Source organism: Vulpes lagopus, chromosome 9 (genome assembly GCF_018345385.1).
Source record: "Vulpes lagopus strain Blue_001 chromosome 9, ASM1834538v1, whole genome shotgun sequence".
Lineage (NCBI taxonomy): Eukaryota > Metazoa > Chordata > Mammalia > Carnivora > Canidae > Vulpes > Vulpes lagopus.
This window is the reverse complement of record NC_054832.1, coordinates 43,286,240-43,312,212: the sequence shown is the minus strand read 5'-3', so window position 1 is coordinate 43,312,212 and position 25,973 is coordinate 43,286,240.

The window sequence follows — 25,973 nt, the reverse complement described above, 5'->3', positions numbered from 1 at the left end:
TCCTTAAACACTTACAATATGGGAGTCTCTGTGTTATAAGCCAGAGATTCATATTAAACCCCATACCTGTCCCTTATTGGTTCACAGTCTTATGGAGACGACTGACAAGAGAGCAGAACATTACACAGTGTTATACTTTGAGAACACTTTGAGGCCACATGTCCTCACTCCTCATAAAGGCAAAAGAGTTCTCATTTCCTTTATGAGAGCTATTTCTCTGTGAGCTGATAGGCACCTTATTTCATTAAAGAGAAGATTTTCGGCAGTTAATAAAATTTTACTTTTTTCTCCTTTTCTGGATTTGCATCTATACTGTGCTATTTAATTCAATACACGAGTCTATGCAAGACACAGAAAAATGGGTGAGCATCAAAGGTCATCATTCCCAGACTCATCTCCTTTTAATAAACTCTCTATCATCTTCCACTGTTTGGCACTCAAGAGGCCTATAAATGTCATCTCACTCAGTCCAAATAGCTCCGATTAGGCAAGGTTGTTAAATTATGATGATCATGAAAGAGTAAGTTTTCAAGAGCATTTAGGCATTGCACTCTTGTGTTTCCATGTTCTTAAACTTCCTTGAAGTCTAAATGAAACAGACATAAAGGTCTGTTTCCTATGTTTCTTCTTTGACTAAGTTTACTGTAAATGGGAAATAATAAATGTAAAACACCTGACCTGTAGCCAGCCTCCAATTTAAGTTAGACATGATTAAGTAATGAAAGTCTCACTCAGAACTTCTCTACTTCACTAGAGGTGCAGATGTGAGGAGGGACCATGGACTACCTCTCTTCCCCCAACCTCTGGAATGGCGGACACAGTAGCGCACCACTGCCCATTGCTGCCATTAATTCAGCTGTACCTTGGTCTCGAACTTTTTACAGACATTATCTCTCTTCATCCCCCAGACAACCCTTTAAGGTAAGAGTTATTACCTTTATTCCACTTTAGAGATGATGAAATAGAAGCTCATAAAGGTTAATTAACTTGCTAAACTCAGAGTTGGCAAACGATAGAGCTGGCTTTTTCCCCAAGACCTCCATGCTCCTCAACCTTGTGTAATTCTGCTTCCTAAACCTGTGAGGGGTTGGGGCTGAGCTCATTCCATTTCTAGCTGCTTTTTGGATAAACAAAGTTTTGTACCTTTTCTGAAACAGCTCAAGCCCCCTTTACTTTGGCCCCTGTAGCTGTAAAGGTTCTTCCTCTAGGGTTTTCTTTAGAAGGTCAAAAAAGCTGGTTCAAATTCTGTGCAGTAAGAGGTTTGCACTGCGTAGCATGTAAGCTCCTTGTGTCTCAGAATGTTAACCTGATTATGCTTCTACTGAGTGTGTGGTGTAGGACATGGTGATGTTTCACTAGGACAGATGAGGGACTGGAGGACTCGTAGAAGGAGCTAGCAATGTGGCACGGTTTCTATGTATTTCATGGGCAGAAGGTACATAAGAAGTACATGAGTGCCACACCATAGGCCTTGGGGCAGACTTTGCTTGTTGCAGCCCAAATACACTCTCCATCTTTACTTTCTTAACTAAACCTGGATTTTGTTCAGGGTGTCAAAAATATTCATGTCATAGACTCTCTTGCAGCTATCGAGGTGCAAACAAAAGTCTACTGGGTCGAGGTTTGGGAAAAGCTGTTGTTTTTCTGATGAAAGATGGCAGCTCCAGCTTCTTTTACCCCTTTGTTCTTTCTTCGTTCTCTCTAGAGGAAAAGCAGCCATCTTGTGACTGTGAGCACCAAACGTCTCAGGAAAGATGATGGAGCAGGAAGTTAGAGGAAACTTAGGTTTTTATTAAATTACTTGAGCAAAAGCACCATCCTTGAATTGCCTATTTCTACAGTAGAAAAATCAACCTTTATTTAGTTAGGCAGTACTAGCAATGTTTAATTTGAATTACATGCATCTCCAAATTATATAGACCTTGATCCTACTCTTACCTCAATATCTTTGTCATTCTTCAGCTAAAAAAAAAAAAAAATCAGTTAAAATAGCTTCTAACCATATAAATCTTAGTTAGAGCTTTTACTCATAAGCACTCATACTATGTATCTCTAGCTTTCTCTTGAATATCACGTAGGCAAGAATGTAGACAAATAAGCAAAATTCTATCTTAATTTTCCTACCATTTAGAATGGAATTAGTCATTTTTAAAGATTTTATTTATTTATTTGAGGAAGAGAGCACACACACCGGAGATAGTGGCGGGGGTGGGGGCAGGTGGGGGGGCAGAGGGAGAAATCCAAGAAGACTCAAAGCTAAGTGTGCCGACATGGGGCGTGCTGACATGGGGCTCAGTTTCATGACCCTGAGATCATGACCTGGCCTAAAACCGAGAGTCAGATGCTTAACCAACTGAGCCACCCAGGTGCCCCAGAATTACTCATGCTTATGTATAATCTACCTCAAGGGCTTCATGTGAGAAGAGTTAAAAATATGTACAGCCACCCTGGAAGAATAGAACTCTTTGCATATAAAATATAATAATTAGTAATGTATTAATAGTTTGCTCTGATTAGCGCCTGCTATTTTAAATTTGTTAAATGTTCTTCAAATATGTTATGAAAAATTTTAATGAATTATGAGTAAAACTCCCTCAGAACATGGGGTTGCCTTTTTTTATGAATATGAATGCAATCAGTAGGTTTCTGTGGGCTCTAGAATTAAGCAGAATTAGGCCCCCAAAAGGATCAATTCTGGAAGTGAGACAAAGCACAAAGATCATAATTCTGAAAGGGAAAAGTAGGTTGGAGAAAGGCATGGGGCAACATCAGATTTTTGAAAAAGAACAGAGAGCTTCCTCAGGAGAATCACTGAAGTGATCTTTAAAAATAGATCTCATTAAAGTGAAAAGAATAATGCTATCATAACTCTGATGCCAACAATTGAATAATTGTTCTAATAAAGTATTTAAAGCCATTAAGTGTCTTTTACGAGACTGAAACAAAACAGTGACTATGAAAAACAATAAAGGTGTAACTTGCCAGTGAATTCAACTAGAAATTTCATTAAATCCCAGCTCTAACTCATCTGAATTTAGAGGCCTACATATTTTGCACATTGATGTTCAATAAATATTCATTGTCCTTTCTTAATTAAAGAATAATACTCTTGATCCAAATCAGTGGGTAATTATAAAATGACTTTCAATGGAAACAAGAAGGCCTAGGAATGGGAAAATGCTATATAAACTTTTTTTATTGTGGATTTTTTTTAAAAAAAAGGACTTTCACAGTGTTAGAACTTTCTTAATTATAACTTCTACGAAAAGGCGAGAGTATGCCCAAAACAACATTATTGACCTTTCACTGGTTGATAAAACTTCACAAATTTACTTTCAAACGACCAGTAGATTTGGAAACAATGTGATCACGTGAATGTCAGTTTTGGAGAATGGTCATAAATAAAAGGTGATGACAAACAGCAAGGCTCAGGGCACGGAGCGATCTCTCGTGAGGGCCACAGGGGTCGGCGTGAAGCTCTCGTCCTCTCTAACATCTGGATTATTGATGGGGAGCATTAATGATGTGAAAGACAGAGCACACAGCATGTTAATAAAATTTGCAGATGTTACAAATTTGGAAGCTGTTGCACACACCAGGAGACTAAGAATTAATACAAATGGATCTAATGAGATTACAAATACACGGAGAAAAGAGGACAATTAGATTCCATTTAGAAAAGTGCAACTAATCAATCTGGGGGGAGGTAATCAGAAACATGTTCACTCAGCAGGTCTGAAGACAAACCTGGGAAGTAATCAATTTAAACAAAAATGCAAAGCACAATAATACGACTGCTGGGATCTGAGAAGCAGTGTTGCTCCAAGATCACTCAGCAGTTCCACCTGCGAGCCTTCTTCCCCTGGAACTGCCCCCGAAGTGAGTAGATCCGAGGCCAGAGGTCTGAAAGCCCAAGACTAATTAATTTGGAAGTCAAGAACTGAGAGCATTTCCTGGTGCCATGGCATTAGCAACGACCGTTTCCAGATTCTGGACTGAGCAGCCCCAGGTTCACCAATGCACTACAGTGTTGAAAAGAGGGGCGCTGAACATGCTAGCCAGGGACAGGTCCGTTCAGGTGCATGACCCAGGTCAATGACTCTTCCCATCTCAAAGGAACTGAGCATTCCAGGAGGTGGGGTAGGGTAGCAAAATAGTTTTGATAGGACTCAAAGGTATAAATATAGCCTAGGGGAAAGAAGACCAGCATAAAGGCAAAAAAAAAAAAAAAAGAAAAGAAAAGAAAGAAAAAACACAACCAAACAAACCAAAAAAAAACATAGACTTCCGGTGTCAGCTGTATCAGTTATGAGTATACAACTTTGGAAAAATAATTTGCCTTGCTCTATGTTGTTTAGCTGCTATAATATATTTAACTGCTATGCGCCTCTGCTTTTTCACTTGTAAAATTGGTATAATAATACCTGTTTTTCCAAGCTGTGGAAGGATAAAGAATAATGCTTATAAAGTGATTAGCATAATCAGTACTAATGATTTCACTGTGAATTTGGTTATTCTGGGAACCTCTAAAGTTCTTTGAAGTCACAAGGGCAATTGGAAGCCCTTGATTAGTTACTTCGAGAATATTATGGGTTAACATTTTAATTTTTAGGGCCCGCATGCACACGAACTTACTCCAGGGATTGTCATCATCAGATTAGATAAGATCACAGAAGGACGATGAGCAGTGATGTAATAATTGCTTGGCAATTAGAAAACCAAATCGCCTGGGCCAGCATGTCCTTGGAGAAGAAGGAGAGAGAGTAGGACACTGAACGCTATGAAAACTCAAGGCCACTTGGGTGTTGAGAAGGCCTCAACTCCAAGACTCCTATCAGGATAGTAGGAGCAGTGATGAGCATCAGCCTTTAAAGGTTCAGGGGTGGTCTTCAAAAACCAAACTGGAAACAAGGTAAGGTCTGTAATAGCAAGGCCCCAAAAGATCATCTCCTGTCACTACCACACATGTGCTTTCTGCATTACAGGCCCACTGGGGTGAGTCAGCAGAAAGAATAAATATTAGCAGGAGTCCCAAGAACTTGTCCAAGAAAGATGATATGTGGCCATTTACAACAAAGCAAGCAGAGGCCAACCTTAAAGGCCAGGAGGTCACCCAACCGTAGGACAAAACAAGAAACAGCTTCCGAGGCAGTAGAGACAGACACAGGTGATGGGCTGGGGAGGTGGGCAGAGGCGGGCTCCAGTGAATCAAGGCTCTGGAGATAAAAGCAACAATGGAAAATCCCCAATGAGGCACTATCTGGCCAAACCCTACAAGCAGGCAGCTGGGAATCATAACATGTCCCTCTCTATCATTTCCCCCATTTGAATCCTTCCTTTGGTCTTGATGATTTTACCTCTGCTATAACCCTTAATGTGTCTTTTATCCCCCCCATTTATAGAGCCCACAACCAAGGTTCAGGTTCACCATTGCCTCTCCTCAGGACCATGTATAGGCTCCCAATGGGTCCCTCTGTATGCACTCAGCTTCCTCCTGCAGGACAACCCTTCCCAGTCTACTCAGCAAAGTGCAGCCAGAGTGATCTTTCAAAAGGCAGATATTAAAAAACAAAAAACAAAAAACAAAAGGCAGATATTATCACGTGTATGTATTCCATTTCAGACTTCTGTTTAACACTCTTCGGTGACACTCCCCTGAGTTCAGGATAGAAGTTAAAGTAGTGAAGGTGGCTTCTGGGTCCCACATGGTCTGGCCCTACCTTCTTCTCCAGCTTTATCACGCACAACACCCTTCATCCTCTCCTCTGTTCAGTCCCGCACCCACCTCGACCAGGGCTATTATCATCTTCCACCCCATCCTCCTTTATTTATTTTCATCTAGTTTAACTTTCTTATAATATCTAAGCTTGATCAACTCAACCCTTCCTCAGAGAAGCCTTTTTCAGTGAGTCACTGCTCCCTCTTTTAGACATGATATACGTCTATACACATCTGCAACGTGTATAAACAATTGAAATTTTGTATCTTTTGTGGGATTCTGTGATTAGAGTCTATTCCTACCTACTCCTTTCAGGTTCATTGAGGGCAGACTCATTTTTCTTTATACTGCCCAAAACATTAGTCTACTGTATGTCATTTTTTGGAAGTCTCTATAATTGGCTGGAGCATTCAAACAGAATTTCTGGCTTTTACCAATTTTCTTGGTGGATATTTCTTCTCCCTCTTCAATGAGATCCGTATTGGAAGACTGTTTTGCAGTCTGTTGTGCAGAATAATGGCTACCCCGAAGATGCCCACATCTTGCTTCCCACAGTCTGTAACATATTAGGTTACATGGCAAAGGGGAATTAAGGTTTCAGATAGAATTAAGGTTGCTAATCAGCAGACCTTAAAATAAGGAGATTATCCTGGATTATCCGAGGGGCTCCGTACAATCACAAGGGTCCTTATAAGTGAAAGAAGGTGTCCAAAGTGTCAGAGTGACAGCAAGATGTAGCTCATGAAGAAGGTCAGGGTGATGTGGTGCGAGAAGGACCTGACCTAATTATCTCTGGCTTTAGATATGGATGAAGGGGGCCAACAGCTAAGGAATGAAGAAGCAGCTCTAGAAGCTGGAAAAGCAAGGACATGGATTCTCCCCTAGAGCCTCCAGAAAAAATAGCTCTGCCAACACCTTGATTGTAGCCAGGGAGACCAGAGTCAGGCTTCTAATCTGCAGATCTAGAGGATAATAAATTTCTGTTGTTTGTGGTACCGCAAGTTTGTGATAGCAGCCACAGAAGTAACAACCAGTAATCTTTATCTCTCTTGAATGCTAGTATATATCTTGATGGTCAGTCACATTGTCTTACTAGGGTAGTTACTTGGAGATGGTTAAGAGGGCTGGACATGGCATCCCCTGCCAAATGCTCTGCCCTCTCTTGCCATGGCTCATTCTAACAATAAAGCATGCTGTTGGTAGGCTCTCAGCAATTGCCCCTACTGGGCACTTCCTGTAGGCCACTTGGGGGCACTTGTAGCTTTGGGGGCTGGCAACAACTGTGTGTGACTAATACTATCAGAGACTCTCTGCTCTGTTTCCTGTAGCCTAATGTGCCGAGAGACTTCCAGTCTTCACGGTTCCCAATGCGGCTCCTATTATTGACTCCTTTAGGGTCTTTGTTCTCCCAGCGTTCATGAACAACAATCATATTCCCTAGTGACTCAACAGATCAAGAACATTTCTTCCGGAAGGTGGCTCATACCGAATGACCTTTGGTGATAATGGCTCACAAAGCTCATTTTGTGTTTAAATCTTCTGTTATATGAGAGAAGCAAGACTGGAAAGCACTACACAGCAACTCCACATAGCCGCTTCTCCTCACTTTCTTCCTTTGCCTCATCCTGCTTTTTTCTGAGGTGAACAAGGAGTGCTAATTCTCTGTTGGCTTAAGGTTGAGCTCTAACATCTGTAAGAAGCTTCTAAGAGAGCTGCAGGATTCACCATTCAGGTACCTAAAAATCATGCCAATGCCACAAATTCCTCTAAACCTGTGCCTCCAAAGGCCATTGGGACCATTGGGACCATTCTGGCCCCAGAATGTTCGAGATGACCCACAGTTCCATGGGTAGATATGCAAATTATACACTGATAACTACTTGGTTGCCCATGAAACCAAAGCTGACACATCATGAGATGCTTACCAACTCAGGCATGAAGTCAACTGCCAATAGCTCAAAGATTGAAATAAGATGAAAGAGAGCTAGTCCAACCTAATGGGAAGAGCAGAAACCACTAATCATGGGCACATTAAGATCGGGTACGACTATTCTCAAACACATTTCTGCCACTTACCAGTTGTGTAACTTTGGAAAACTCTTGGAATTCTCAGAGCCTCAGTTTCCTCACCTGTTAAAACAAAGATGAGAAGATGTCGGGCATCGTTCTAACATATTGATCTCTATGGCAGGCAAATGTTCAGCGTTCAAAAAATAAGACCTTGATGCTCCTAGAATGAAGTGTTATCAGTCAATGCTTTTCAAACTATAAAACTGTTCATGAGAAAAATTCTCACTAATATGGATTGTTTGTCATATATGGACAGAATAGGGAGGTTGGGTTTGCCATCAGGGTCCTGCAATTTTTTAAATTCTATATCACCCTTTGCAGTTACTTGTCTCTTTCTTTTTCTTCCATACTTAACCAGACATGATTAAGCAGCCCCAAGTCTCAATGGACTGACTCGTGTCCCCTTCTAAGTCTCTTTCTGGCCCTCCTTCCTGTGACCAATTCACCTGGTTATGATGTTAATGGGATTGCAACTGTCTGATGAAGGAAACTCAGGGAAGTACTTAGACCACAATCTATTTCTCTCATGCAATATGACCACCCTACACAGAGAAATGCACACATTTTTCAAGAATTCAAGGTTATGCAGACACTGCAGAGCTTCAAAGAGCACTCCCTACAGAGTACTAGACAAAATGTACTTGCTTCAGATTTAAACATAATCTGGCTCAATCCAACCAGTCAAATGATAATTAAAACTAACATTTACTGGGCATTTCCTATGTGGCAGGCACAAAGGCAGGTACCGTCTCATCCCATCCTCACCACAATCAGGTGGGCAAGGATTTTCAGATGAGATGAATGAGGGATAGAATATTTAGGCAGCTTGACTGAGTTAGTGACTTAAACAGAGAAGCCACCTGTTTATTGTTTACCCAAACTTCCCAATTTCAAATGATCCCCAAAGATTTTTTTTTCAGCTCCTAATGCTCTCCATGCTCATGAATTAAAAAGAACACTTTTTCCAATGACACCTTACAACAGAATCACTCACTTCATTTTAATCGGGACCCTTAAACTCGGACTTCGGGTAGTTAGAAGTACCATGAAAACCATAACGAACTAGACTGCAATGGCTATTATCACAATGGTAAAGCTTTAAGTGTTTTATATTTTCATATTTATTCCTCTCACTTTTAACTACTATATTTACTTTTTATTTAAACACTGAAATGTGTCAATATAAATCCTTGCTATGTGCAATGAACTGGCAGGAGTAATTTAACTTTAAAACATTATAAAAATCATAAGGAAAAGAACTATTTTTACATTTTTAGAAACTTTGATGGACGATTTTACTGAGTGACAGTCAATGGGAGCAGACAAGCAATGCAACGTGATTAGACATACGGAGCTGTTGGATTTCTCAACCCCACGGGCAACAGAAATGGCAGAGCAGATTTTTGGGAAATTTTACACATTAGTACATAAACAGTCTGTCAAGAAATCACACTTTTCAGATGTCTGCCTCCTACAGTCTTCAAGACATTACAAACTATCACAAATGTGATTTGCAAAGGAGAAGTTTCCTAGCCTCAATAGAAAGTGATTGTCATCACTGACAAAGTCCAGGAATATCAAGTGAAAAACAATAAATCATTTAAAAAAAACTGATCTGGCAGTGAGTTGTGCACCATTACAGCTAAAAAATATAACTCAATAAAGTTTTCCCCCCATAGATTTAATATGTTGCCAGCAAGAGCAGATTTGAGCTACGTTGAGTAGGAAACCAGATTTGAAAAAGGACATACTAAAAAAAAGTACACCGTAAAGCAGCCTGAAAGTATATAAAAGAAAAAAAAAAAGCGCTTGGCAACTGTTTGTAAAATGGGATGAATCAAAAGCCAATTAAGAGATCAAAATATATGGAGCCAATATCATAAAAGTGGGGGCGACAATATAGGCAGCTTGGAAGCTAATTAGAATGGAGAGGTGATAATTGTATGCACTGGGGGAAGGCAAACTGTAGAGTCTCGAATGGAAATGAGGCAGAGATTGAGAAGGAAAAGATCTCAAACACTTCTGTGGTGTGGTAGTAAATAGTCAAAAACAAAAATGTGAGAAATGAACCCCTTGGTGAGGTGAAGAAAACCTCTTTACTAACCCTAAGGTTCATGGCTTAATAGACTCTAAAGGGCCATGGTTCCTTGAAAAGAGAAATTGTGGGGGTTTTCCTTCTCCCCACTGGAAAGAGGATGCTCTCCAGTCATCTGTGTTCCCCCTCTTTTTTCCTCTTAGAGTGGGCTTGAGGGAGCCTGAAGATTGGGGATTACAGATGAAGCTCCACTTCAATTTCTAAACTGTTTCTCTGGGCAGCACGCCAACATTTTTTTTTTTTTTTTCTTATCCAGTCTCCACAGCTCTGGGCTCACCCTTCCTTCCTTCCTTCCTTCCTTCCTTCCTTCCTTCCTTCCTTCCTTCCTTCCTTCCTTCTTTCCTTCCTTCCTTCCTTCTTTCCTTCCTCTCTCTATCTCTTTCACTCTTTCCCTCTCCCTTTCTTTCTTTCTTTTCTAGAAATGTTTGTCCCTGCCTATCTTATGGCTGTTCCACTTTTTTTGTATGTTATTTGCCTTTTCCAGAATTTCTGCAAAGTCTTGTTCTTTCCCTGATGATGACCTATTTGGTCAGAATGCCTGTAGAGCTTTACTCCAGATAGCAAATGAAGCAAAAACAATGCCTTTCTTTTAATAAAGTCGCTGAAGTGACAACTCCCAGACTATGGCAAAAAAAAAAAAAAAAAAAAAAAAAAAAAAAAAAACCAACTTGAAGTTTGATGAGACTCCACATTCTTCTGTTCTCTTATTCCTAAACCTCTGAGTCTTGGGCATGCAGACATTCTGGGCAGTCAGCTTCCCATGGCCTTTGTCAAAGCAACAATATGCTTCCATAAACACTCTTGTAGGTCAGGCTCTTCCAAACTGCTTCCACAAGTTCTTTCTCTTTATAGAATGCTTGAAAGGATGGTTGCTTCAAGACAAAGATTTGATGGCTTTTGTTTGGTTACTTGTTTGATTCTTGGCAAGTAAAACAGTGTCACTTATGAACCTCTGAAAGCATTATACAAAGAAAAAATATTAAAGCCACATTATAATTTTTTAACTGACAAAGTGCCAAAATCTACACCCAAAAAAGTACACAGAGGAAATAAAACCTTGGGTAGCATATACATAATGGACTAGCAGATATTATAGTGAATAAAAAATTAATTTTATATATCGAACAGGTAAAATTTGAAACAGACTCAGAAAATCAAGATGGATTGAAATGAGATAAAACACAAAAGAGTGATCAGAGGTCTCCAAATAATTATTTCCTTTGGAGGACAATCAACTCTTAACCATCCTAGAAAGCTTCACAATTGTCTAGTCCTCTCAAACATAAGCCTCCTTTCCATCTAGAAGACATTCATTATAAATATGGCCTTATATTTTGCACTGTGTAGTATAATATTATAATTATATAATATATTATTATATGATTATATATTATATAATTATAATTATACTATAATATTATATACTGCACAGTGCAAAACAAAACACAAATCAAAACCACACAGCACTTCTACTTCTAATCAAGATGGAGTAATAAGTGATATGCTTACCATCCCACCTGAAACAAAGAAAAAAACCAGATGAAAATATGAAATAAGCATTTTTTAAGCTATGGAACATTAGGCTGCAAAGCAGAATAGTTCATGAGAGATAGGAAACAAAAGGGTTGAAGCCTGTAATAATCCCAGATGATAACAAAAACACACTATGTTTTGAGAGAATTTCCAGGACATGGCAAAGAGAATGAGAATCTATAGGAAGCCTGGCACACATCTCAAGTTGAGGAGACAGAGCTAAGAATTTGGGGAAACCAAGAAGGCTAATGTCCACAGAACAGAATACTGAAAAGTGGAAATCTGTACACAGAGAGAAACCCAAAGATCTGTCAAGGTCTCCTTTGGGTAGTCAGAAGAATATTGATCAGCATGTGAATTGTAAAAATGTTCAAGGCATTCAAAAGGACCACCTGAAATAATTAGAAAGATCAGCTCCTAGAGTTCACACAAGGCTGGAAATAATGCCTGTGCCCAACAATCAAGGTGGAAAATTCACTATGTATTAAGGAGAGAACTCAGAAGGAGGGTAATAATTAGCCCTAGATAAAACATGGCATGAATTTTAAAAGAAAGACTTATTAAAATCAATCTGATTCCAAGAACTTAACTGCATCCCACAACAAAGCTCGAGTGTTTATAAGAATACATAATATCCACACATAACAAAATAAAATTGGCCATGCTTGGCATCCAATTGAAGACTATCAGATAGGCAAAGCAAGAGAATGTGACTCCTGATGAGGAGAAAAAGCAATTAACACAAAATGGTCCCAAATTGACATAGATAGTAGCATTAGAAGAGTAAGACTTTAAAAGTCTTTTCCAAACTATATTGCATACGTTCAATAAGCTAGAACAAGCTAAGTAAAGGCGTATAAGGTTTTTTAAAAGATACAAATTGAATTTCTAAAAATAAAAACTATAATATATAAGATAAAATAAAGTATGCTGGATGGGATTAAAAGTAGAGTAGACATTTTAGAAGAAAAAATAGTAAACTTGGAAACATACAGTATTAAACTACAGAGAGAAAAAATGTCAAAAACAATAACTAAAATCATAGCATCAGTGAACTGTGGGATAACAAAGCTGAATATACACATAATAGGAGTTCCTGATTTGAGGAAAAGGGAAAGAAAAAAAATACCTGAAAAAAATGATTTTTTCAAAATTGGGTAAAAACCATAAACTTACAGTTGCAAGCATGAAAAACATGAAGAAAATTATATTAAGGTACATCATCCTCACCAAATATTATAAGACAATAAAAAAGGGCAAGTCTCAAATGTGGCTAGACAAAAAAAAAAAAAAAAAAAGGACATTATGGAAAGAGGAACAGGGTAAGGATTAAAACAGATTTATTACTAGAAATAACCCAAGTGAAAAGAAAAAATGCACCATTATCTTTAAATACTTGCAGAAAAAGAAAGGACTGTCCAGTTAGAATTCTCTATCCCCAAGCAAATCTGAAATCAAAAGTACAAAAGATCTGAATGAATTTATCACCAGTAGACCTGCACTACGAAAAATATTTTTATAAAAAGGGAAAAGGCAGGCAGAAAATACCACCTGGAAAGCTGTTCTACTAAAAAGAAGTGAAAAGCACTAAGGATGGAACTCTGTGCTCTTCCCCAAGGTAACCCCATGACAAGCATGATGGAGGTGGTTAACGGCACCAAACATCCTTCCCCCAACCTCTATAGTGAGGCTAATTGCTGGGAATCTGCCATTAGACAAGGACTGCATTTCCCCACCCCACCCCCCTTTTGCATCTAGCCATGACTATGTGGCCAACACAGTGATGTGGTCACTCTAGGCCTCCCAAGGGTACAGCTTCCCCCCTCTCTTTCTTCTTCGGTGACAACCTTGGCCATGTGTTGATGATGGCAGGCACAGTATGGAAGGAACTTGTGTAAAAAAAGTATCTGGTTGGCTTTTGTTCTTTGTTCCTTGGAGGAAGCCTCTGAACCCTTGGAATTTCCGGAGTGATGGGAGTATCTTTGTTATTCCTGGTAGAGCCTCTGTTTATATTAATAAGATGACTCGGGAAGGGGGCTGATCATGCCAGAATTACCAACCATGTGAATGAAGGGTCTCGCCTTTGAGCCATGTGCTCTCAGTCTAACCTCTGTGGAGGGAAGGAGTGTTGGAGACTGAGTAACATGGCCCATGGTTCGGTGTATCATGCCGACGTAATGAGACCCCAATTGAAACTATGGGCCACAAGGATTGAGGGAGCATCTCCGCTTGGCAATACCGTGGAATGTCACTCATTGTTACACCTGGATCTTTCTAAATCTTGCTCCATGCATCTCTTCTTTTGGCTGGTTCAAATTCATACCATTTTACAAAAATAAAACTGTAATTGTAAGGATTAACACTTTATTGTGTACTGTGAGTTGTTCTAGTGAATGATCAATCCCAAGAGGAGTAGTGAGAACCCCTGAATTTGTAGCCAGCTGGTCAGAAGTTAGTGTGGCCTAGGGGCCCTCAAACTCGCAGCTGGTATCTGAAATGAAAGTAGTCATGCAGAGGATTGTCCCCTTGAAATTCAGCCTGACTCCCAATAGATGATGTCAAACCTCTGTCCTAAATCACCCCATGGAAGCCTATGCCCCTCCCTGCACTGAACTGTTATATGAACAAGAGACACACATTTTTTTAAAAAGTAAGCTAATGAATTTGGGGGATTTATATGTTATCACGTCTTTAGTTACCCCAACTGCGTTGCCGTTAGCTCCCTCTTTCCTTCAGGTTTTTCTCAAAATTCCTTTCCTACTAAGTCTTTCTCCATTCACCCTACCTGTAATTTCAGCCCCCACCTAACATTTCATATCCCCCTTCACTGTTTTCTTATTCCCCTTAGCATTTATTACCACAGCAATCCATATATTTTACATGCTTATCATCTTTATTTTCTGTCTCCCTTAGTAGAATGTGAGCTTCAAGAAGGCAGAGATTTACACCCTCACTTGTTCATGGCTTTACCTGGCTTTATCTGCTGGGATTCGAACAGCGCAGCACGTCGGAGGTGCTTACTGAATAAACACATGAATCAGTAGGCTGAATGCATTAGATGGATACACAGGATGCAATAAGAAGAGCCCACAGAATCTATTAAATTGCAATTAACTCAAGGAGAGAAAACAAAACTTCAAGTAGACTAGTGACAAGAGGAACTGAAAGAAAATGGTACACGACTGAGTTACTAGTTATATAGAAACCACTGGGTTAAGTACCCATTGGGGAACTAACCACGTGATGAGGAAGATGTTAATGAAATCTTCATCTTCAGCAACCAGGGTGCCTGAGGAAATTGTGAAGCAGCAGAGTTAGAGATGTCTGGAAACCCACTTAAGGAGCGATGATAAGGGGCACCCGGGTGGCTCAATGGTTGAGCATCTGCCTTTGGCTCAGGTTGTGATCCTGGGGTCTTGGAATCGAGTCCCACATAGGACTCCCCACACAGAGACTGCTTCTGCCTCTGCCTGTCTCTTTGCCTCTCTCTGTGTGTCTCAAATAAATAAATAAATAAATAAATAAATAAATAAATAAATAAAATCTTAAAAAAAAAAAAAAAAGGAAGAGATGATAAGCTCAATTTGGGACAAGGCATTTCAACACCTTCCAAAATTACCTGGGCAAACCAACCGGAATGCTGTAGTCCTCGGGATAAAACACAGGAGTTAGAAGCAGAGGAGTGAAAAAAAAAAAAAAAAAAAGAAGCAGAGGAGTGTTGTGGAGGAAATTTCTAAATTAATCAGGAATATCACAGGTTTATGCCAGTGAGACATATTTTCTAACTCTCTGTGGAATCAAAAAGAAATTGGTAAACCAAACAGTTTTAATCCAGGTCCAATTTATTTCTCTAGTTTATGTCTTTTAGAGACCCACAAGTGAACACTTAGAGTATTCAAACGTTACTGAAACTATTATGTTAGAATATCTCAAGCACAGAAATTCATGTGTTATAGACCAGCAGGGATATTTACTACCTTCAGCATCTTCAAAACTCTCGAGAATTGAATGGATCTTATCTTTATGGCTGAAAATAAACTTAGAGTACTTCATTATTGCTGCTTAATAACAAAGCCCTTTTGCAAACAAGCAGGCCGTGAGCAGAACTTAAGATGAGTAATCACATCCAAGCAGTTTAGATGATCAATCATCTTATGTATGCATAAAATATTAAACATAATGAACATGTTAGGGAGCTATCGATCTATTCCAGTCCAAGTCACAACAAAACACGAATGGTTTCTTAGTGATTGAGAGCATTGATTAGACCCTGGGGTTTATACACATGAATGAGAAGAAGGCCTTCGATGTAGGACTTCCAGTAGAGACCAAGCAGCTGACCTCCTGACTCCCCGAAGATCACAACTCGCTCTTTTTATCAAGTGAACATGGAAAGACTGTTCTACAATAGGCCATATATTTACAACTGTCCCATTTGCAGTGCCAATTTTATAACCTCAAGTTTTATTCCATCCACAAATCTCCACAATTGTGGATAGTCTGCTTTCCATTCCAGAAATCGGTCCACCATCTGGCTTCTTTCCCCAGCTTCCTTGCTCTCCAATTTTCTCCTTTACCTTTTTCTTCACCCATCCTGCCCCTTCCTTCCATGTCCCCGGGGCCATGTTGTTCACTATCTTTACCGTTTCATTCATTCATCCATTCATTCATGCCGTATCCTAGTCTCTCTGTGTGGATGCCCCTCCTTCCTTTTCACCCAGAGAACTCCTACCTCTACTCGAAAGCCATGTTTCTCCAAGTGTGGTCAGAGTCACCTAAAACACTTGAGTTAAATAATTTAGGAGAAATGTCAGTTTCTATCCAAGAATTTTCATTTTTAACAAACACCTATACAAGATCTTTTCTGGGCATGTGATGACTAGTTCCCCCCACCCCACCCTCAGCACTGTGTTGCAGCAGATAAGCAATTGCTCATGCCATTGGCTGGTCTCAGATACATACCTACAGTCTGACCACACACGGGATGCTCAGTAATTGCTACATATATTTTGTTAGGCCTGCAACCTCAGATTTTGTGCTTTTGTAGTTAATTTTCTCAGAATAGAGGTGGAGGACACAAATGTCTTGGAATTATTTGGGTCTCCCCAGACCTGGTGGCTCCTTGCTCCACATAGACAGCTGACTGTTGCCACTACCTCCATGTACTTTTATTAAGCACTGAAAAGAAGCAATGGGGAGCTTCTCCACTCAACAGAGATCTTAATTTAGAGTTTATCCTATGCACTCTTCAATGCTTCTTCTACGTTTAAATATAACGAAAATGACTTCATGCAGGATCTAATTATCATTTTTGTCAATACTTGAACCAAAGAAGTCTCTTATATCAGCATCTCTGATGATTCTTATGCACACAAAAGTTCAAGAAGTTTTTAGGTCTCCATAGATTGCTGCAATGATGGGCCCCATGTGCTCATACCTCCCTGTTAACATGCCCCTTTGCCATGTGACTTCTCCCATTTCTCCCACCAAAAATAGAATCTATTTCTCCATTTCTTCAATCTGGTCTTAGCTTTGTGACTTGCTTCGACCAATAGATAATAACAAATGGTGTAGATGGAGGGCTTGTGTGTTGGAATTCACACTCTCTTGCTTCTGGAAGCCCTTTCCCCATACAAATCAGCCCAAGCTATCCTGTTGGATGAAGAGAGACTGCCTTAGAGAGGTTCAAGCAACTTCCTAGCTGTTCCAAAACCCCCAGGCATCTTAGGCCCCAACTAAGACAAATATGGCCCCAGATACTGAGCCCATTTAAATCACCCATCCCTAGCTGAATCAACCCAAGCTAGAAGAGCCATAGAACCAAACCACAGAGTTAGAAAGTATGATAAGTATTCATTATTTTAATCCACTGTGTTTTGAGGTAGTTTATTTCAGAGTAAAACCAAACTTAGCCAAAGGTTTAGCTTAAAAGGAATTTTTTTCTTCACCTATCTCCACCCCAGAGCACACACCACCCTCTCTTGGTTCTTCCAAAGTACTATATTCACAACACTAACAAGAGATATCATTATTGTAGCTTAATACTAATACTCAGCACATCTGTAGGAAGTATAACAGTATCCCATTTTATAGACATGGATACTGAGCCTTAAAGAGGTTATATGAATTGCTCAACGTCACACCAGTAGTGCTCACAGTAGACGCAGTATTTGAATACACTGTAGATTCTGGGTACCTCGAGATTCAAGACAATTTTTGATTGTCTTTTCAAACAGATACTGGGTGGGCATAATTCTGGGAATAACACAGCTGCTTAATAAATACTTATTTAGATGAATTGACCTTTGACGTTATGCCTATCTTCCCAAGTCTGGTTTGTTCAATTTTTTACTTACCACTTCATTAAAACAAAAACAAAAACAAATGAACAAACAACAGCAACAACAACAAAAAACAATCAACCAACTAAACAAACAAAAAACCCAGAAGGATGAAAATGACATTTTTATGGCCCCCAGTATCCTGAACTATAGTCTCCTTTCCAACGGCTTCCACAGGTCCCTTCCACTTTTAGGTTTTTCACTTTGGTTTAACACCCCTCCTATAATAGTCACACTGTAATGAATTTTGAATGACCAGATATTTCTATGACTCACTTAGATACTAAGACCTTGATATTTATTTTTAAAGAATATTTCAAGGACGATATACAGGTAGAAACTATAAACACCAGTCTCTCTCTTACATGGGACTTCTTAAGTATCTAACCCTGGTCCAGCCTTCCTAGGTTCATATCAACGACACCAATCACTTAGAAACCATCCAATTTTTGTTGTCATGCCATTTAACTGAGGACAATGGCACCATGGTTGACCTAAGTCTAGGATATTTAAGACTGATTCCTTTTTTTTTTTTTTTTCTCCTACACTCACACTGCTGGTAAGCATTATCAAGTTTAATTCTCAGTGTGTCCTATGTGCATGTATATGTGTGTATTTGGAGGAAAAAAACCTCATGACATCACCAGTGTGAGAGATGAAGAAACAAGGGTCTGGGAGGATGTGAGTGGCAAAACAGGACAAAAGCCACAACTCCCTTGAGTAAAGTTTTATTTTTCTTCCAAGCAGTTCTGGCCTTGATTTAAGAGATTGTCAAGATCTTCAAACTTTTCCCCAGGCATTTGGACTATCCAAAAGATAGATATTGCTCCCAGGCAGTTTTCCTTCATTCTAGGAGAAATTTAAACAAATACAATATTTCTTATTCAAGGAAGCTTAAATCATTAAAAAAAAAAAAAACAAAAAACAAAAACCCTAAGCGTCTTCAATGCCCAAAAGTGTTTAAGAATTTTAATCTGTCTTTTGTCCCATTCCTTAGAATTACTTTTCAAATGGTTTGGATTTAGCTAAACCTAAAATAGATTTTTGCCAAGAGTCTTTCCCTCCCTTAATTTTTAAACCCATGTGTATTTTAAGGGAAATTTAATACATATGCTTCTAATTCATGTGCACTTAACTCATCAGAATGTTGTTTTGTAAGACCTGTTTGAAGTTTAAGAAGTCTTTCTGGAGCCTTCCTTTAATAAGTCTTTTCAAGCCTTTATTCTTAGAAGCAGGAAGTCACATTTTGCCAGGAATAAATGAATTTCAACCCCCAAAGGTTCACATTCGGTCCAAAACTGACGGCCAGGACACTTTGTGAGTTACTCGCAAAAATGAGTTCTCTTGGCCCTAGCATAACGTCGTTTGATTTTTTAAGCCCCAGACACCGAGAATCTAGATGTGCTTTTATCCATCTCGTTCCAACATATGAAACTTGTCAGTGATATTTGTGATAGAATATAATGTTTCAAACAACTATTCTCAACGCATCCTAAAATTCCTAAAGATCTGCCGAGTGGATTTTGCTAATAAGCCGATAAGATCATTTCCTCAAAACAAAAAGCACAAAAAGTAGTAGCTATTGAGCCAGAAAGAAATGATAATGGGGGGGGGGGGTTGGAGTTGGTGAAGTGAGATACGGAGAGAGATCACTTACAGAGTAACAGATGACAACAGCTCAGTGATCTAAACACAGCGTAAGAAGGACTTTGATGAGTTTTTATCACAGGTCCGTGTGTCAGAGACTCTGACATAGATGAAATATGAGGATTAAAGAACAAAGAGGCTCAAGGCAAGATGCTGAACAAAATGCTGCTCGTGAGTTATGAGGACAAGAGAGACAACAGAGAAATCTGCGTGTTTAAAAAAGTTACCACTCCAGCTAGGATAATATCCCATCAGATTTATTTTTCACTTCCCGGTGACGGCCACAGCTGTTCTTTCTGATTTTCTCAGTTCAGGCCTCGCAGGCCTGGAGCCGATGACACCCAGGGAGAAGGCCAACCCTGGAACCCATTGCTCAAGAGAAGGGCTCATGAGAACCCCAGAGGCCAAGGCCTCGGAGTTACCTTGGCCTCCTCGTGATTAATTCATCCCTGTCGAGTAGAACAAGCAACCCTCATTGTTGCAAAACAGAGTAATCACCTCTGCACTTCTTACATGGCTTTCTATTGAACAGAACTTGGAGGCAACCCAATGACCACCAGTAGGAAGGTCACATGCTCTCTTCCGGGGGGAATAACCAGAGGCTAAGAAATATCTACTCCTAAAAAGTCGTGCTCTAGGGAGAAGATGTTTGCCCAACGTGGGGGAAGGTGTCGCTCAGGCTCTGGCTGAGGAAGCAGAGAGAGGGAGCCATGCCCCCCAGGGAGGTGGGCCGCCTGCCGGGGCCTGGGCCTGTCTAGAACCATCCACATGGTGACACTGGAGGGCGGAGGGCCCACACAGCAGCAGGACTTCTCCTCTGGCTCTGTCCTCTCCTCGGGAATGAGGACCCTCAGCGGAAACCAAACTATTACTTCATAAACTGGGTTCGTCCCTCTTGGCTTTGCATTATTGTTTTCTTTGTTTTCCGTGATCTCCCTCGGATTGTATCTCATCGTTTCCACAGGTTCTGTTGTGTTCTCCCCCTTGTCTTCCCCTCCAGCCTCCTCATTACCTCGCATTTCCTTCATCCCGTTTGTATTTCTCACAAATCTGCTTCTCTGTGCCCTCATCATATTCCATCTGTTCTTTGTCCCCGGGTTCACCTCTTCCCCTGCCTTTGACTGGTCTGGCCTGCTTTTTCTCCGTGCCTAGGAGCACAAAGGCAGCTGCTCCTTTTTTTGTTTTGTTTTGTTTTGTTTTGTTTTTTTCTTTTTCTAACATCCCTTCCGTCCCAGGCCTCCACTCTGCATAGTAAATTGGTGATGACAGTAGGAAAAATCCACATTAACTCTTGCTTGACAACAGAGAAGAAGGGGAGAAAGGCATACATCATCCAGAGCTGGCTCCACGGAGAGGCCAAGGCGGGCTTGACAGGCCAGTGGGGCAAAAATTGTGACATGAACCCTTAATCTGTCACCCGTGAATTATGCTGTGGTCCTGCTGAGGTGTCCAACCACCACATGGGGACAAGGCTTGATGCCGCAGGTCCCCTAGCCCAGCTTCCCATCCGGTGGAGGCCTCAGGCCTGTCGCATCCAGTGATGGCTTATGATTCCAGAAGTTCCCTTCTTCTGTAATTAGAAAGCAGTGATTTTTAGAGCTTCCCCTTACTAAACTCCAAACAGCCTCACTGTGATTCCAACCAGTTGTCACAAGTCCCCCCTCTCAAGTGGCACAGTAGCAGGGTCTTCACCACACACCATTGATGTTGCTGTCTTCTCAGCACAGGTAACGCTGGCCTTCCTTACCACTCGACCAGCCCTGTGAGGACAGACACTGTGTGTCTCTTGTTCACCTTGGTAGCCTCAATCCTCGATGAGGTCCCCAAATAGCAGGGCACTAACCCAGCCCTTGCTAAATAAACCAGCTAGCCCTCCTTAGAAAAGAGACCATGATCCTGGGAAAGTTTAAGCAACTGAAAGCTCCAGTCCACCCAGCTGGAAAGTGAGGGAGCTCAGATATACACCCATCTGATCCTCTCGGAACCCACAGGCCATCCGTTTAGCCTTCACACTCTTTCGCTAACAATATACTTTGCGTAAAGTTGTAATGGCTGAGCTATGTGGATGCTAAGAGCACTAGTGGACCAGAAGAGGCCTCGGGTTGCCAACGATGGCCAGGGGAAGCACATGCCTCTCGAGCAGAGAGGGGCTGGGTTGCAGCCAGTCCCATCCAGCACCCGAAACGAAGAGGAAGGGCCAGCTCTACATAAGGAGCACAGGGCAGGAGGCTTGGAGGCAAGACACAGCCAAGCACAGCACACCCAAGGGCAACTGTCCATAGGCAAAGGAGAACACTTGGACCAGGCACCTCTCCTGAAGCCATTGGTGTGTGAAAGTCACTAGCAGAGAACACTGGACCAGGCACCAACTTGAGAAAGAGGAGGACAGAAAAACCTGATAGAGAGACAACCCCTCTAATAGTGAGCTTGAAGTTTGAATTAGCTCAATCCATGGGAGTGAGTTAACCTGAAAGAAGAGGCTCCTGGGTTTAATGGAGCTTCATATTCTCTCGCGTTACCCCAGAAAGGGGATAGGGCTCGTGGAGCAAGACATTTTCTTTTTCATTTGGCACGTTTGTGAACTGTTGAAATTTTGTAATTCTTCTGTCAAGTTCTTCATCCAGTTACTATAGCATATTATGACTCCCCCAATATCTCTGTAATCCACAAGATAATTGTTAAATTCTTAAATTCCTTGAGTATATGTATTTGTTGAAGTGAAAAATTCATCTATATTTTGTGTACATGTCTATGGTATATATTTCTGTAATTTAGAAATGTAGAAGACTTTCACTCAAATGCTTGATTTCTCTTTTTCTCTTCTTTTTTTTTTTCTTGACTAGTTCTTTCTCATGAAAGTCTTATAAACTATGTAATATTAACATCCGGATGTTCATCCCCTGGTATGTATCTATTTTTATTTGAATGATGAAGTGACTACAGGTCTTCATTTGCCGAATATCACAGAGCATATTAATAATTATGCTAAAGACATAAAATCATGCCTTTAGTTTTAGTTTCTCAGGCAACTTCTTCTAGTATTAAATTCAAATTCAAATACACGTCATGATTTTTGTCAGCATAAAAATGCTGCACAGGTATGGGTTCCATATTATTGACTATCCAGGAAAAGGGGATTGTGGCCAATTTGTATTTCTTCTTCTTTTTTTTTTTTTTTCTTTTTTTTTTCTTTTTTTTTTTTAATTATTTATTTTTGATAGTCATACAGAGAGAGAGAGAGAGAGAGAGGCAGAGACACAGGCAGAGGGAGAAGCAGGCTCCGTGCACCGGGAGCCCGACGTGGGATTCAATCCCGGGTCTCCAGGATCGCGCCCTGGGCCAAAGGCAGGGGCCAAACCGCTGCGCCACCCAGGGATCCCTAATTTGTATTTCTTCTTATCTATATGTCAAATAAACTGGTAGTGAGGTAAGATTGCAGGTCATTCACTCTGGGGGAGATACAGGACTCTTCCCCTCCCCGCTCATTTTCCCCCGGCCTCATCACTCCACTCCTCAAGAGAAAAAGACAAAATGGAATCCTCCATATTTCAAAGTGGGGTACTAACGTGGGGAAGAGAGCTCGTAGTGCTCTTTGCCTTCGTGCCTGTCTGTAGAACCTTAGTTATACTTAAACACTGGATACCCAAATGTTCCAAAGATGAGTGGGAACAACCATCTGCTTCCCAGTATCCCAAATCTTCCTTTATATCAAAAGAGGTGTTGGGCGTGAGATTCTCTATCCCTGTTGGGAGTCTCAGAAACTCCTCCAGATATTTTGGAGTGTGATTCTTCATTGGCCCCAGATGACTTTTTCAAATATATATTGTTTATATATAGTTTACCAAGTTCCCAAAGTACTTGAAGTTCTTTTTACTTACCACATAAATATATTAGGAGATATTTAACCAGAAAGACGGAACCCTATTAAAAAACTAACTTATACTTTTTACATATGCTAGCCAGTATTTCTTTTTTTAAAAAAAAAAGTAGTCTGTTTATTATTTTCATTGCTCAATAAAATGCAGTTCCCCACTTGATTACCATATCTTCGAGGATCATTGTGTATCTGCAGATATCAAGGTTATACAAAGTCAAGGATAAAGTCGCTATTAACTTTCTGGAAGGATTCAAAGCTTTATTTGACTCGGGGACTTGAGTTAGGATGTTTCTGGGGTCTGTGGTTATCTCAGGATGCAAAGTTGCTTTTGTTTTCCCCGTTGTGTATAAAATATACGTGCTTAATGATAATGGTGGCAAGACAGGGTGGCAGTTTACGCATAATCTTGCAGTTCCTTGTAGTTGCCCTGTGTCTTTTCTTTACAGGATCTTTACAGGATCCTTGCACACACCTCTCCTACTGCCCTGGATGTGCTTTCCCAACTTTCCCCCCAACCAACTCATGTTTCTCCTTCAGATTATAGCTCTGATATCATTACAGTAGAGGAGCCTTCAACAACCGCCGATCTAGATCACAATCCCACTAACCAATATTCTTGATCTCCCTTAATTTTGAGCTCCCTTAAGTCAGCTTTGCACATTTCCTCTTCCCCTTGTATCAAGTAGCAGCTTCCTCGTGGCAGTGATCAACTTTTGTTTTGTGCTTTACAGTTTACAAAAGATTATCACATGTTTTTATCTCACATAAACCTCAAAACTCATTCGTATGATAGATGGGTGAATGCTACCACTTCCACTGAATAGAAGATAAAGCTGAACTTGAAAGCACGGGGGAGACTTGCCTATGGCCAAACACGGAGCAAGGGCTGCACTAAAACTTGGATTTGGAGCTTCTGGACCAATTCCATTAAATTTGCATGTTACTACCTGCAACCTGTTGGAGAAAGAATGTCGTGTGTGATTTTTCTCCCTTCCCTGATGTATATTTTCACCAGATTTTTAGAAGTTGTTTGATTATTTAATCTCTAGTGTGGTTTATGACATGAGATTTTTCATATTGTTGGGGTAACTGTCACAGTATTTGATATTCACATTATAGTATTTGAGTATTTGTCACAAACAAATAAATACTCAGCCAGTTTTCAATTTTCATAACAGCCAGAGGCAGTGATAGCTGAGTTAGCAGATAAGGAAGATGTAGAAAGACGCTTGGAGGGGAGAACAAGAATCTAGAACAACTGCAAAGAGAGTAAGCAAAGGTTCTGACAAAAAAAAAAAAAAATTTTCCTCCAAACTCCCTCTCTTCTGGTTAAACATTCTTGAATGCTTCAGTGCTCTATTGGAGTCAGCACCCGCTCCTAAAAGCCAGTTGTTAATCAGAAATTTTGTGAATTGGTAGCTTAAAAATTGGCCATCATGAGAGTATTTACACCACAGATATCTCAGGTCAGTACCATTTCGTCTCAGAGCATGTTTATGAGCACACCACTAGATGTTAACCACATTGATTACTAGAGATGATTTTTTTTTTGTAGGTGACGTGGCAAAAGCAATTAAACAAGAACAATAAAGTGAAGAATAATAAATGTTCTTTATATATTTTTCGTGAGAAATATATACGAGGTTCTCATATATTATCTCATTTAATCTTCACAAAAAGCCTATGGAAGCAGTGGAGAAGATATTATTCATTAACTTATTTTACAGATAAACTGAGACACCAGATACTGGTAAGAGTAGTGTTGAGGCTAAAATCAAATGTTTCTGTGACTTTCCCCAATATCTTTCCCGTGTTATATAGCCTTCGTCCTTGCTCATGGGGAGTGCTTTATTCGGGTGACAATTTGTGTTTTTCAGAGAATAAGGCAGAAACACACAAGCTTTATGCAGACTTTGCCATAGTGAAAATGGATGGGAATTCTGTTTTTGTTTTCCCAACGACAATCTGTGGAATCTGGAATGTTTTTCCTGAAAAAAGAACCCACATGACCATGTGCTAATGTGAGTTTTTTTAGCCCTGGTTTGCCACAACCCTCTGTTTGTTTTCTCTTAAATGTTAATTTCTAATTTGAAAAACCTGCTCAGAGAATAAAAACTGAACTCTTCAAGACTATTTTTAAATATCTTCTTGGTTGCTTGGTTAATTGGAGCATGTATATGCTGGATTGACAGTTCTAATGATTGAATCAATTTATTTATCCCTCGCTTAGAAATATTACTGAGATTGTCAGGTGGTGGGAAGGAAGGAATGAAGGCAGCAAGATAGATGATGGCAGAGAAAGTTCCAGCCCTCGTTCTCCCAAGAAACACAGATCTAACAATGATATAAGTGACACAGTACCTGTAAGTGAAGTCTAAAGTCCAGTTAAGAATTTGCAGTACATCAGATGACACAGATCTGAGATCACACTGAAATGGTAAGAACAATTTCTCTTTACTCACCTCAGCCCCTCCCCCGAGTTGACACAGTTCAGTGCCAAGAAGAATTGTTACTTCTCCCTGGGGTGGAGGACAGTGGACAGCTTCCCTGGACTTTCCGTGTAATCTCTGAGGGGCTGGTTTCTGTCTCAGCTCACACAGAGTGCAAAGAGCTGCCATTGTCCCAACAATGGTTAGAGAAATGGGCACCTTCCTGTAGCCAGCCAGGTTCTGCGAGTCTTCTAGAAAGTGC